At 43.4% G+C, this 14,683-nt stretch overlaps 1 pseudogene; it reads left to right on the forward strand.

The window, feature by feature from the left end:
- Nucleotides 1-6,794: 6,794 nt before the first annotated feature.
- On the forward strand, nucleotides 6,795-14,159 carry LOC101638820 (annotated as a pseudogene).
- The last annotated feature ends 524 nt before the right edge of the window (nucleotides 14,160-14,683 follow it).

A 14,683-nucleotide genomic window follows, 5' to 3' on the forward strand; every position in this document is an offset into this window, starting at 1 on the left:
CCCTTGCTGTTCTGTTGCACACCCTTAGTGTTTTGCCTCGGTGTGGTGGGATCAGATCGGGCAGAATTCCCACACTGTGTCTCCGGTGTTGTCCCCTGTAGGGTTATGAGTCAGTGAGGAATGTTCTAATAGCTCCTTTGACTGCTCCTTAATGGAGGGCTACTGGGGCGGGGGTGGGGGTGGGTGGGAACAATTTCAGCCTGGAGAATGTGTATTTGAAGGGATTTCTATCTCAGAACAATAGAAATTTTACTCCACATAGGGCCAGTTTTCTAGACCAGTTTGTGAGAATAGGAATACAGCCAAATGCATTCATCCAAGCCCTCCGTTTACCACACACAGCAGTGCTGGTTGTCATCTGCTGAAGCTGAGGACTGGCTGTCCTTCTTAAAGGGTGTATACACTCTCCCGTTCTCTCCATATTTCTCTCGCATGCAGTGGTTACCTGAAGAGCCCTGGTACCTGGGTGATTACATGTTGGGCTGCTAAGAGAGAGTTGAGCAGTTTGAAGCTACCAACCACTCCAAGGGGGAAAGATGAGGCTTTCTACTCCCATAAAGAGTTACAGTCTGAGAAACCCACAGAGGCAGTTCTACCCTGTCCTACAGGGTCACTAGAAGCCGGCAACAACTTGATGGCAGTGAATTTTCAACCAGCCACTTGACTAATTTACACTGTGGGCCTAGCTCTGTAGGTATTTGAGTTTGTTTGACAGAGTCCTGGTAGCGCAATGATTAAGTGCTGGTTTACCAACTACCATGTGGGTCGTTTGAACCCAACAGCGGATTTGGGGAAGGAAAGTCTTGGTGATATGTGCCCTTACAGGTTACAGCCTGGAAAACCAAATGGGGGAATTCTGTATTCTATAAGGTCACAAAGAGTCTGAGTGGACCTAGCACACAATGATAATACCCTACATCCAAGTACAAGTCTAGCCTGCTTTGTGACTGTGGGTAAGATTCACCACTTTCTAAGTCTGAGATATTTTTTCTGTTAAACAGGGTTAAGGATCCTTCCTTTCCCTTCCTTCTTGATAGTACTGTGGGTTCAGCTGGGATCTCTAGAGAAGCAGCTGCATGTACGTATTTAGATATGTGTATCAAGAAAGAGCTTACACGGTGGTAGAAGAGGGTAAATATCCAATCCAGTTCAAGTCCATGGCCAGATGTAAGCTGAAGAATTCACCTGCCTCATGTAGCTGCAGGGACTGACAAACAGCAAACAGGAAGACCACAGCTAATGGATGCACAATGGAATAAATCTGAGATCTGCAGTCCACTGAGGACTCCCGGGACAGCAGGCAATTGAATAGTAAGTTGACCAATCAGAGCAGGATCCAGATTCAGCAGAAATGAGCTAGCTTCCACATACTGTCTGTTTATACAGCGTAGGACACACCCCGAATGAAAGTTCCCAGTTCCTACGATTACATGAAGACTGTGACCAGATTATCTGCTTGGCCGCTTCACAGAAGATCCCATCATGGAGTTGTTAGGGCCTACCATGGGAGAAACTTGGCCCACCCAAGTTGACATAAAACCGAACTATCGTAGACTGACTTATGAGAATTTAATGAAGTGATGTATTAAATTTTTCAATAAAAAAATCCCTTTATAAATGTATTGTGTAATAACTTTGGTACTGTATTTTCCTTTTATGTTCAATCTGTGATACCAGCCTAACTGATAGACCAAGGAGATTTTGAGAACTGGGCTTTTTGGCTAATCTCTATGCCCCCATACTTGTTAATGACTTGTTAGGAACAAAAATTAAATGGAGCTTTGTCTCACAATTACCTAACAATGACATACCGCTTTGCACAGATCATGGAAATATTGAGATACACCAGGAAAAATACGGTGATGTATCTGGTCCAGGAAGAAGCAGTAAATGCCCAATTACAATTCCTGTAGCATAGTGGTCCAGGGTTTGTTACATAGCATTGGATAAACAATAGGACTTTTTACCATCTCCTCCAGAAAAAATATTACAGGATTTCAGTGACACAAAGTGCTTATAGTGCCTACTCTGCATTACAACTCAGGTTGAGTCAGAAGAGAAAATGAAGTGAGATTCCCTCTGTATTTTTTTTTTAAATAACCCAAACTGAATATTTACATTTTAAGATTTTCTCTCCTTTATAGCTACACAGTTTTGTCTTTTCATCATGAATACATATTTTAAAACTCATTGCCACTAAATCTATATCAACTTATACATTATGAGATACCTTCTTAACTCGGACCCGTGGTGGCATAGTGGCTCTGAGTTGGGCTGGTAACTGCAAGGCCAACAGTTTGAAACCACCAGCCAGCTCCAAGGGAGAAAGATGGGGCTTTCTACTCCTGCAAAGAGTTACAGTCTCTGACACTCACAGATCCAGTTCTATCCTGCCCTATAGAATCACTATGAATCAATGTTGACTGGATGGCAGTGAGTTTTGAGTGTGGATCTCCTTATCTGACCCAGAACTGTGGGACAGAGTGACAGGAGGGCTGGCTTCCTGGCCATGGAGGCAAAGACCAAGGGACCACATGGCTGAGAGGCTAAGAATTGGAGAGAGACTTGGCTACCACGTAGCTGAGAGGTTGAGAATCAGAGAGCAATCACTGTGTCCTTACTGTTTGCTGATCCTGACTTGTGGTAACATTAACTTTCCTAATAAAACTCCTTAACTATGATACGAGTCTTGCTTGTGAGTTCTGTGTGGTCATTGCAACAGATTATGGAAACCCAGCATAGATGTAGAGGGGGTCTGGGAAGAATGGTTGGTGTCAGAATAGGGAATGAGGGATGTGCCATGGAGGCCTGTCTGACCCCTTGCTTGTGGTATTGGGGAAGCCAGAAGAGGTCAGATTGGGCTCTCCCTTGCCATGACTGAGCATGGTTTCATTCTGCTGTCAGCACATAGCAGTAACAACAGCAGAACCAGGCCTGATGCACAGTTGTCAGGGAGGTGTGATTTTTCCTAAGTAGAATGGATGACTGGATGGAATATATTTGTATTTTATAAAGATCCCACTACTAAGTAGTACAGAGGGGAAATCAGAAGAATCAGATGACTTCTTTTTGCATATTAAAAATTTGCAAAACACTGCATTTGGAGGCTGAACCTGAGCAAAATAACCTATCACTCCTTTAATAAATGCCTTGATTAGTGTAATAAAAGATAAGTCTGCACTTGATCTGTAGATTTTATGGAATGAGATTCAGCATCAGATTTGGGTACAAATATAAAGTGTGATGTGAAGATGTTTAGAATGAAACCATGCTACTGTGCATATGGGTTGCACATTGGTTAGCACTCTCTCCTACTAACCAAAGGTTCCAGCCTACCCACATGCACCCGGAAGAAAGGCCTGGCAATCTATTTCTGCAAGATCAGCTATTGAAGATCTTAAGGAGTACAATGCTACTCTGACATGCATGGAGTTACTAAGTCAACATTAACTTGAGAGCAACTGTTTTTCATTCCTAGATTTATTAGAGAATTGATGCCTTTGAATTGTGGTGCTAGAGAAGAATACTGAAAGCACCATGAACCGCTGAAACGACAAGCATATCTGTCTTAGAAGAAATACTGCCAGAGTGCTCCTTAGAGGCAAGGATGACAAGACTTCATCTTACCTAACATGTTGTCCCTGCAGGCGAACATCGTGTTTGGTAAAACAGAGCAGAGTGAAAGAGGAAGGCCCACAGGGAGATTGACAGTGTGGTTGAAACAATGGGCTCAGGCATAGGAACCATCGTGAGGAGGGCTCAGGACCGTGCGGTGTTTCTGTCTGTTGTGCATGGGGTCACTCTGGGTCGGAACCAACTTGATGGCACCTAACAACAACAACATGTATGGAGTTTGTGAGGGTTGAGTGTTTTAGAGGGAAATTTGGAGCAGGGGGAAAACAGGAGTGCAGTATCTACCAGAAGTCTGACACAAAGTTATTTTTTCATGAGTAAGCATAGAAAGTACTCCATTTATTTTCATCTTATCCAGACTAAAAAAAATACCCCTTGGTAGAATATTCTTTTCATAGTGTTCTGATTGCAAAGTGTTAATGGACCTCTAAAACTATGAGTGCCTGAATTCTAAGTGAACAGAAAACCCCTCACAACAGACTGAAATTCTGAGCAAGTCAAATTTTTATAAAAAGAAATGATTTCCTTGTGTTTTTAGTCGAATTCATTTTGTACAGTCAAGCCCATGTTCGGGGGTTACCTCTTGATAGTAATCTATAATCTGAAAAGAAAACTTGTACTTTCCATGGGACTACTCAGTTTTGGAAGCCACCCAAGTTCATAGTTTATGACATGCTTTTATGGCCAGGCCTCCATAACTCCCCGGGTGGCTTTCACTGATCCGAGGTCCCTGTCTGCCAGACAAAGCTGCAGGCCTGCACCAGGGAACCTTCCTGTTCTGGAGAGTCCATGACTCTCCCCTGGTCCCTAACTCTGAACGGGGCATGTCTCAGGGTCACCAGACCATTTCCTGTCTGACAGGTGTGGACAGGGACCAGGGGATGTCCTTCTCCTCTGCCCATACCCCCTGCAGTTTGAGACACTATGGGAAGTCCCCTGTCTAGGCCCCCTAGAGTCAGTCCTTTGGGATCCTTGCTAGCCAATCTCACCAAGTTGGGCCTGGTCCCAGACATTCGCCCTTAAAGTCTAGTCTTTTTCTATAACCAAGTGTGGCCACAATACCAAATAGACAATGAGTCACGTTGGCCAGAGAATGATACTTTCAATTTCAACATTCTCCTCAATCTCAACAATTTTTGTCACCAAACCCCAAAATGGTCTGAGGTTCGGTATGTTTAGGCTTTCTTTTTCCTCCACTCCTGTCCTTCCTTATGTGCCACCTGTCGCCCAGGTCCTACTCGCTCAATCACCCACAGTAACTCCGGCTAAACTCCCGTTCCCTTCTGCCACCACTCAACCGAATCTCACCCCTTCTGACTCCCAGAAGCATTGTCCTTCCCACCTACCCATCCTCCACCATACTCCCTTCTACTTCCTTCAGGCCTGGAACGTAGTCAGACTCCTCCTAAGCTCCCTCAACCTCCCCCAATCCTTCTACCTCCCCCCGTCACTTCTTACGCCAGGTCACATCACGTCTGTCCTCTCAGTGAGGTATCTGGGGCTGAAGGCCCCATCAGGGTCCATGTACCATTTTCCCTCACAGATCTCTCCCAAATAGAAAATGCTTAAGAACATTTTCTAACAACCCCACTGCATACATTAAAGAGTTCCACTATCTCACCCAGGCCTATGACTTAACCTGGCATGACCTTTATATAGTCCTCACTTCCACCCTCACTCCTGCTGAGCGAGAGTGAGTTTTTACAGCTGCTCAGCCACATGCAGATCAGCTCCATCTCACAGATGCCACCATGCCCATGGGTCCTCGGGCAGTTCCTAGAGAAGAGCCAGATTGGACCTATCAAATAGATACCTGAGCTGGACACGCAGGCAGGGCCCGCCGGGACCACATGACACAGTGCTTGCTGGTCGGCTTACAAGCCGTTTCTCACAAAGCAGTAAACTTTTACCAGCTGCGGGAAATTACCCAGTACCTGGGTGAGAACCCAGCAGCTTTCCTCACGTGCCTAACTGAAGCCTTAACCCAGTATAGTAGGCTAGATCCTACCTCTCCAGCGGGGGCTACTGTGTTAGCTACTCATTTTATAAGTCAGCCACTGTCATTAAAAAGAAACTTTAAAAAGCTGAGGATGCCCCTCAGGCCCCTATCCGTGACCTAGAAAACATGGCACTTAAAGTTTTTAACACCTGAGAGGAACAGGCTGAGGCAGCTTATGAATCGTGGCCTGCCAGAAGGCAAGCTGGCAAGTCCAAGCCTTGGCTACTGCCCTGGAGCCGGCTGGAGGGTGGGGTCAGAAGACTTCAGAAAGCAGCAAATTCAACAGTGACTCTGACCACCCACTGCTGGGACCTTGCTTCAAATGCAACCAGGAAGGGCACTGGGCTAAGCATTGCCCACATCCCCCACCACCCACTAACCCTTGCCCATCTTGTGGTCAGCAGGGCCACTGGAGAAGCAACTTTCTCTTGGCACCTAGCTACGAATGGTCAGTTCCTCCAAGCCTTGAACCTCCACTGCCATTAAAACTGCTCGGCCTGGCCACTGACAACAACTGAAGATGCCCACTCAACGACCCCAGTGACACTCCCAAACCCCACCCCACCCCGCCGAGCCCAGGGTGGCACTCAAGGCAGCAGGTAAGCTAGCTTCCTTTTTGTTGGGCTCAAGAGAGCTGTCTTCTCAGTCCTCCCCTCATTCTCAGGCCCAGCTTCCCCTTCCCCAGTCTCGGTTATGGGACTTGATGATCATCCCTCCAGACCTTTAGTCTCCTCACCTTTAATTATGCCTTTTTCACCATCCCCCTTAACCCAGTTTGTCAGCATTTGTTTGCCTTTAAGAAGAATTCTAAGGCAAGCACAGACCAACTCCTTTAACCCTTTTCTCCCTCCAAAGCACACTTATCTCGTTCCACTGCTATCTGTTTAGGCCTGTGCCCCACTGCTCACCACTCAGACTTTATCTCTAAAATAGACACCAGAAGCCATTAAACAACCCACGAGTGGTCGCAGTAGCCTTTATGCAATTCAGCAGAAACAACTCCCAGCAAACCTTTAACCCTTTGCTGACAGTTAACACAATTTTCTTTTCTGTGAATGTTTAAGTCTATATGGAAACAGTAAGTTTCAGAAGGGCAGAGTACGTTGCAAATAATCAGAAAAAGAGTTGGATAACTTATTATAGAATGTCTAGCTGTGCCAGAATGCAAAAGAAATTTGAAAGATTACAGAAAGCTCTTTGCCAAGAAGTTAATGATAAAGAAGAAGTAAATGTGTTCACAGTAAGAAGGATTACACTGTGAGAAATGTGAAGGACATCAAGCTAATAACTCCCCTAGAACACGGGAAACAACTAAAGAGACAAGGTCACCTGCAGCCTAACTAATTCAAACCAGCCTCTCCCATTCCCTCCTTCTCTCTGCCCAATGCCCAACCACAGCTAATCTGTTACTTCACAAATCAGGATCAAGATGTGTTTGCAGACATGATATAACTGTTACTCCCACTCCCACTTATTGCGGCAAACGTGCGCACTTGCATGCATGCATCCACATGCCCACATATGCACCATAGCCGATAAAATGAAAAAACGTCAGTGGAGCTCTACTAGCTCTTTCTCGTGGTTTCAAAATCCTGTCATCCCCTGGATTATGCCCCTAGTCGGGCCCCTGATAAAAATCTGTCTACTGTTACTTTGGGCTCCTTGCGTGTTTAAATTTTCACAGAAATGGATGAAAGACATTTCCAGTATGACTGTCAACCAACTTCTACTTCACCCCTACAACCTGCTGCCAACCAACCCTGGCCCTGAACCTCCTGACTCTTACCCTCTCCCCTCATCACCCTATCTCAGCAGAAAGTAGTTAAAGACACAACCCGACGTCCATTACCACTAAGAGTCAGGAATGTTTGGGCCAGGTATGGACCATGCAGCCACTTCCCCCAGCTCTCCCAAAAGATAGCCTCTGGACTGTGTGGCTCCTTCCCTCTGCCTCTCAAGACCAGAGATGGACTGTGCAGTCCCTACCTCCAGCGTTCCAAGGAGTTTATCTCTCCAGCCTGAGTCTGTACAGCCCCTTCCCTCAGTGTTCCAGGAAGCGGGTCTGCAAAAAACAAGATGCTTTATTCACAGACCATATCCTGACTCAGACCCTGCAACTACAGTATCAGAAAGCCTCCTTCTGCTTATCAGTACATACGTCCTTGGCTCAAGCCCTATATATGTCCCACTGCCTCACTTCCAGGCATGATTTCCCTGACCTAACTCGTTGGGTTGCGGAACCCGACTGGGAGCTCAAGATGCTCCTGTCCCTTTCTCTGCTCTCCCTTCCCTACCAGGAGCCTTTTCCCTCAATAAAATCTTTCTCAATTTCACATTCCTGGCTAAATTCTATCTCCACTCTGTGCCTCCATTTTTCACCTCTCACTATGTATTTTTTTGAGAAAAGGTATGATGTGTATTTGCACTGAGACTGATACAGTTTGTATTTCACAATTACTATTACCATTTTATTTCACATATAACTTATTCCCTAACTTTGTACATTTTAATAATTGATATTTTGCTAATTTAAAAAATATCACTGAAAGTTTAAGACACATTCCTAGAAGCACTTTGAAGCAATAGTCTGGGGAAGGAAGCTCACTTTTAATCTACTCCCTGTAGTCAAATTGGATCCATCAGTCATGGAAGAAATTCCCAAAACCAAACCATGACATTGAGTCAATGCCAATTCATAGTGACCCTATCGGACATGGTAGAACTGCCCCTGTGAGTTTCTGAGACTGTAACTCTTTACAGGACTAGACTGTAACTCTTTATAGGACTAGAAAGCCTCATCTTTTGGTGTCGAAAGGATCAGGTATAAGGCATCATCAGAACAAAAAATCTTATCATAGTGAATGATGGGGGGAGTGCAGAGTGGAGATCCAAAGCACATTAGTAGGCCACTGGAGATCCCCTTGCAGAGGGGTCTCGGGGAGGAGATGAGCCAGTCAGGGTGCGATGTAACAATGATGAGAAATACAACCTTCCTCTAGTTCCTAAAGGTTTCCTCCCCGCTCCCACTACCATGACTCGAATTCTATCTTGCAAGACTGGCTAGACCAGAGGAGGTACACTGGTACAGATAGGAACTGAAAATACAGGGAATCTAGGACGGATGAGCCCTATAGGACCAGTGGTGTGAGTGGCAAAACAGGGAGGGTAAAGGGAGAATGGGTAGGAAAGAGGGAACCGATTACATGGAACTGTGTGTGACCTCCTCCCTGGGGGACAGACAACCAAAAAGTGGATGAAGGGAGACGTCGGACAGGGCAAGATATGACAAAATACCCATTTATAAACTATCAAGGGCTCATGCGGGAGGGGGGAGCGGGGAGGGAGGGGAAAAATGAGGACCTAATGTCGGGGGTTTAAATGGAGAGAAAATGTTTTGAGAAACGATGTACAAATGCGCTTTACACAATTGATGTGTGTATGGATTGGGATAACAGTTGTATGAGCCCCTAATAAAATGTTAAAAAAGAAAAAAAATAATAATAAAAGCAAAACAAAACAAAACAAAAAAAGAAAGCCTCATCTTTCTCCCTCGGAACTGCCTGGTGGTTTCAAACTGCTGACCTTGCAGTTTGCAGCCCAACTCATACCTACTGCACCAACAGGGCCCTTGGGGAAGAAAGGCGTTGGAAGAAGGCAATGTTACCAGGCCTGTTTTTATTCCTTATCTTGTAGTTTGGGGATTGAGTTGCTTCTGACATACAATAACCCTATAGGACAAAATGGAACAGAATGTCTCATAGGATTTCTTAGCCTGAAATCTTGATAGGAGCACATTGCTGGGTTTTTTTTCTCCCATAGAGTGGCTGAGGGTTTGAACAGCAGACCTTTCTGTTAGCAGCTGGGAGCTTAACCAGTGTCCCATCAAAGCTCCTTCACTCGCAATCTCATCTCCTGTGGAATGGCCCACTTCTCTCTTTTGTTAGTTTTTTCGTCTGTTTCCTTTTTAATCTGCAAGGCTCAAAAGCACTATAAGAGTTGTCTCAAATCTGCTGAAAGCGATTGATTTCTGCATTGTTCAGCAGACAAGTCAGAGGAAACTTCTTAAATAGTCATTTCCTTTATAAATTCTCTCGTTGGGTTTAATTTTTCCATCCCTACTGTGCTCGTTGGGTTTAATTTTTCCATCCCTACTGTGATAGTTAACGCTTATTATGCCAACCTGGCCGATGAACAGTTGTAGGATTAATTGAAGTAGCAGAGAGAAAGCAGCAAGTCTCGCCTGTCTGGTCCCTTGCTCTTTGATGGTCAGACCAATTGTGGCTGCCTTAGCTAGTTCTCGGCCTTAGGTGGCAAGGATCACTTCCTGGGAGACATCCATGAGGAGAAGCCACATGGACCTACCCTGATGCATCCCTGGGTGCTGGAGAAGCCACATGCTGGTGAACCCTGCCAGTGCTAAGATGCTTACACGCTCACTGATTCGACTTTCCTCCTGCATTCGGCGTCGTTGCATGTGTTTTGTGAGTTTGAGGAGGACTTTGTAGATCGATATCAGACAAATGGGCTAATGTTGAACTTATGAGCTTGGACTGGACTGAGTTGAGATGCTTAATGTATAATTACCCTTTATATAAAACTCATAAAATATGAATGTTTACCAATTTTGCTTCTCTAGTTTACCTAGACTAATGCACCTACTTTTCCATATACCCATGGAATTCATACTGTAAATAGTATTGAAGTTATTTTTACTTACATTCTTAAACAGCTAAGTCCAGAGTGAGATGGTAGATGGGTTCATAAGTAATAAGAAATAAAGCTTGTTAGCTTAATTTTGAATTAACTTTCCCAAGAAACACTTGTTTTTATATAGACTGGACTGAAGTTTATGCTACCAGTTATACACAAGAATGATAGCTGCAGAGAGAAATCTCACTTACTTAGCCCTTGTGGCATAGTGATGTGCTAACTACAAGGTCAGCAGTTCAAAGCCATCAGAAGCTTTCTACTCCAGTAAAGAGTTACAGACTCAGAAACCCATAGGCACAGTTTTACCTTGTTCTATAGTCTTACTATGGGTCAAGATCAACTTGATACCAGTGAGTTTGTTTTATTTCTGTCGAATGATCTGTTTCCCAGCTGAAATGCTGTTGCCATTCCTTCAGACAGAGAAAACCAAAGTTTTATCATCCACCTTTACCTTTGAGTGTCTGCAGCATTTTAGTCATAAAATCGCCATATATGCTTCAAATTTCTATTTCAGTCATTAGTTAATAGCTAGAAGCAGAGTAAGTAAAGCATTGAATTCACTAAATTAAAATTTGTAAAATGCTTAACCTCTTACTCATTCAAAATTTACTTTATTATTGAATCAAAATTATTTAACTTAATATCTATCCTACTTCTCCAGGTAGACAAAATAAGGCTGTGGAAGGCAGTGTGCATGGAAATGGGCATTTGTGAGTTTATAATTCTTCCGAATCAAGTGTTCCTCCTTGGAACATTTCCTTCCTTCCTTTATTTTTAAAAAATTCTTTATTGTGAACTGGGTGAATAGTTACAGAACCAGTCTGTTTTCCATTCAACAATTTGTACTCATTTTGTTTCATATCAATGATCGCAATCCCTACAATCTAACATCACTTATCCCATTTCCTCCCTATGTTTTCTGGCTCCATTTCTCCTTTCCCAGGCCCCCTGAATTTTGCTCTTGGTAAATGACCCTCTTTTGATCTCTAATGGTTGATTATTTTAAGGTGTTATTATTCTATTATTGTTATTATTATAATCTCACTAGTGTTATTGTTCCCCTTACAGGCCTGTCGATTATAAGTAAAAACAACTCTCTCCTCAATTTTAAGACAATATAAAATTAAGAAAAAAGAAAATTGAAAAATAAAAACAAACCTACAGCATAATAGATTTAGATAATCCATGTACAAATAGAGTAACAGCTATTATTTTTTTCAGTATATACATGACTCAAATACTTCCTTGTTGGAAGAATTATTTTACATAACATAATTTACCAATTTAAATGACATCCGAAACTAATTTCTAAGAATATAAATGCTTGCAGTCATTACTAACTGGTTTTTGCTAGGTGCGTTAGAGTCAGTTTCAGCTCATGGTACTCTTACTTTTCACTGCCATTAAGCCTGTGCTGATGCATAGCTGCCTGTATACAATAGAACGGACACTGCTGGGTCCTGGGCCCTCTTCATAGTTCTTGCTATGTTTGAAGCCAATCATTGCAACCACTGTGTTAATCCATCTCATTGAGGGACGTCTTTTTTATTTTCACTGATTCTTGATTTTACCAAGAGACTTCCCTAGAGACTCATATCTTCTGAAAACGTGTCCAAAGTATGTGATGAATTCTTTCCATCCTTGCTTCTAACTGTACTTTTTATTGTTTCAGGAAGGCTAGAAAGAATGGTAACTTATTACTCAGGAAAATTATACTCTGGAGATAATGCTCAGGGGGAAACATGTTGGCCAACCTACCAGTTAATATGTTTTAGACCAGGGGTGTCAAGCTGGGGCCCGCGGGCTGCCAGTTTTACATCCCTGTTTTAGACTATGAGTGAGTAAGCACAATTGAAATGATTACAACTTTTCAGAAATGTATTATCTCCATAGCAGGAAGCTCAGCAGTGATCAGACTTCAGGGTTGGTTAATTAGCAGCTCAGTGACATCATCAGTTTCTTTCACTTTCCCACTCTGCTGCCTGAAGGGTTTTCGTCATGGGAAGGCTAGTAAGATCCTTTTTCGTATTTTCTAGCAGAGATAGAGAAGAAGAGCCCCTTTTAAGTAATCAATTTATTTTGCAATATTGCTCTCTAAAATACTGAAGAGTGGAAAGATGGAAAGAAACTGATCTCCTAGGTGGCCTACTCCTTGTAGCCAGACTGAATCCTTCTGTCGGGGAAGAGAGGCATTGGGAAAAGATCGCATCATCAGACTGCTTTTACTGCTTATATTATCTCCTGATAAATCTCCCACCTATCTGTTTTGTTTGTTTGCTTGCTTGTTCATTGTTTCTTTTTACCTTGAAAGGCTCAAAATTACTGTACACTGAATAGACTTAGACTGTAGGTCAGTTATGGATTTAATTATATCTCCCCATAAATGTGTGGTAAATCCGAACCTCTATGCCTATATGCCAGTGAATCAAAAAGTATTGCTGCAAAATTATAGAAACTGAGGTGTGCATGGCACCACTCTCTGGGAGGGCTGTGGAAGCACCAAAAGAGTTGTGACTGTCCACTTGGGTGGCCTTTCAGGCCTGGTATCCATCACCATTTGACTCTGCACTCCTCAAGACTTCCAGCACCATGGGGAAGTGGGATAATCGGGTGGCCTATATGAACCTGCCTTAGTCCGGGTAGACTAGAGAAGTAAATCCAGGGAGTCTCATATGTATGTAAGAGAGAGTTTTATATCAAAGAGTAATTGTACATTAAGAAAACATCTCATCCCAGTCCAGATTAAGTCCATAAACCCAATATTAACCCATATGTCCAATACCAGCCTATAAATTCCTCTTCAGTCTCATGCAATGCATGCAGTGACACCAAGCAGGAAGATCACAGGCCAGTGGGTGGAAAGTCTTGTGGGCCAGTAATGGTAGAAGCATCTCATCTCAGTGCAGGCAAAGGTCTCCACAAGGCTCCTGCAGCTCCAGAGCTCTGGCTCCATCAGTTTATCTCCATGTGGCTTGTCAACAGGAATGTCTTTCAGTGAGATGAAGTAGAGAGAGCTTGTGTCTGGCCTCCAGTAAGCTATTTATTTCTGTCACATCTCCAAATGAGGTCATGGAGATGTGACCTGATTGACAGGCAAAAACCCACCCCTTCACTCTTAATAGTCTCAAATTGACACCAGATTATGTAACTACCACAGAACCTAATAGCAACGGCTGCATCAAGGAGTCCAGTCCAGTCTTCAGGGCCAACAATGCAAGCTGATCAGAATCGACCAAGGCCTACGTGGGAAGGAGTGAAAGAAACACCAGGAAAGGAAAAGGAGGGCTTCAAGGAATTGGCTGAATTTGAAGAAGAATAAAAACCAAATGAGACTAGAAGAAAGAAACTATTGCATGGAAATGAGAGCTCATCCAAAAAAAGACCGGGAATAAAAACTGAAAAGAAGAAATCTGGTAGGTATTCATTTTCTTTTTCATCACGCTCTGATTCTTCCAGTAGCTCTTCAGATTCTGAAGATGAGGATTAAAAAGAAGGGGGGGAGGGGGCGGGAGAAAAAGAATCACGTTCACATAGATCTTTGGTCAGCTCCCTATCCGAAATGGATGCAGACGGTCAGGATAGCTTTCTAAAGAACGCAGACAAAGGATGCGGCTGAGAAAGCGAAAGCTGTGAACTGACGTGGGGAGCCAAGAAAGCCACGTCCGAAGCCTCGCCTCCATCATCTGAGCCCTTGTCAGACTCTGATTCTACCCAGGACGTCCGAGCAACACAACCGAAAAGCAGAGAAGGATGAGAAAAGGCAACAGAAAAGAAAATCATGAAGACAAAGAAACAGAAATACAAAGATGGCGGCTAGTTCACATCCTGACTCACCAGGACGCTACAGAAAAATTCCTTCAAAAGAAAAGTTCAACGTCTAAGGACATTTCAGCTGTGAGGAATAGGACCTATTTACCAAAATGCATGGATTTTTGCTTTTAAAATTATTCTTGGAATGTTAACAGCCACTCAGATGCCGCTGTCAGAAAGGGCCGTGATTGTTGCTTGCTGCTTACACATCGTTTCTCTTCTTCCTCTTCCAGTACTTACCAGTTCTGCCATCATAGCAGTGGTTAAGGTAGTTAGGGATAAAGAGAGTGTTTTATTTTCTAGAAATATCTAATTTAAGTCGATGGAAGTTGAACCTGGACACTTCTCTAAAATGTGTTCAGAAATGGCCAGCTGATTCTAGTGATTAGCGGTTTTGACATTTCAAAATCCTGACTGTAGATAGATGTGTTTTATTCCCACCTGCCCCCCCCCCACCTCCTGCTCCCTGTATAGCTCTTTTACTTTAAAATACAGGGACTTTTATTAAACAAGAGCACAGAAAGGTGAAGC

The sequence above is a fragment of the Echinops telfairi genome, unplaced genomic scaffold (assembly GCF_000313985.2).
Source record: "Echinops telfairi isolate 266 unplaced genomic scaffold, ASM31398v2 ScPeMD7_14;HRSCAF=57, whole genome shotgun sequence".
Classification (NCBI taxonomy): domain Eukaryota; kingdom Metazoa; phylum Chordata; class Mammalia; order Afrosoricida; family Tenrecidae; genus Echinops; species Echinops telfairi.